Source organism: Bison bison, unplaced genomic scaffold, assembly GCF_000754665.1.
Source record: "Bison bison bison isolate TAMUID 2011002044 unplaced genomic scaffold, Bison_UMD1.0 scf7180017864482, whole genome shotgun sequence".
Taxonomy (NCBI): Eukaryota; Metazoa; Chordata; class Mammalia; order Artiodactyla; family Bovidae; genus Bison; species Bison bison.
Genome location: NW_011495042.1, coordinates 6,337,733 through 6,338,066, shown reverse-complemented (window position 1 = coordinate 6,338,066; position 334 = coordinate 6,337,733). Strand labels below are relative to the sequence as shown.

Here is a 334-nt window from a genome sequence, read left to right as displayed (position 1 = left end):
GCTGAGAGCTGCCTGCTCAGACAACAGACACGCGAGGTCAGGAAGAAGCCGCTTATAAATTACTGCTTCCTCCGCGCCGCCACCAGCGCCGAGCTCCGGGTCCTGGCCGCAGCCCGGCTCACTAGTCAGCGCCGAGCCCCAAGGACCGCGAGCTCTGAGGTCGAGCCCCGCCAAGAGGGAGCCCGAAGCGCGGACCCCGCGGGCCAGAGATCGCGCCGGCGGGCAGTCCCTCGGCGCGCGGAACTGAGCGCGGTCGAGCGCAGAGCCGTGGCCGCCCCAGGTACCGAGGGAGACGGAGCCGGGCGCGCGGAGCCCCCGCCTAGTCCCCGCGCCC

The 334-nt window shown here is 72.8% G+C and overlaps 1 protein-coding gene across 3 annotated transcripts in view; it reads left to right on the top strand.

Moving 5' to 3' along the window:
- The first annotated feature begins 6 nt into the window (after positions 1–6).
- The window catches only part of SLC6A6 (solute carrier family 6 (neurotransmitter transporter), member 6), an 85,233-nt gene continuing 84,905 nt past the window's right edge, over positions 7–334 (top strand). For all 3 annotated transcript variants that reach the window (XM_010862487.1, XM_010862485.1, XM_010862484.1), the window contains exon 1: positions 7–280. The gene's annotated coding sequence lies outside the window, so the exon portion shown is untranslated. The remainder of the gene's footprint in view (positions 281–334) is intronic.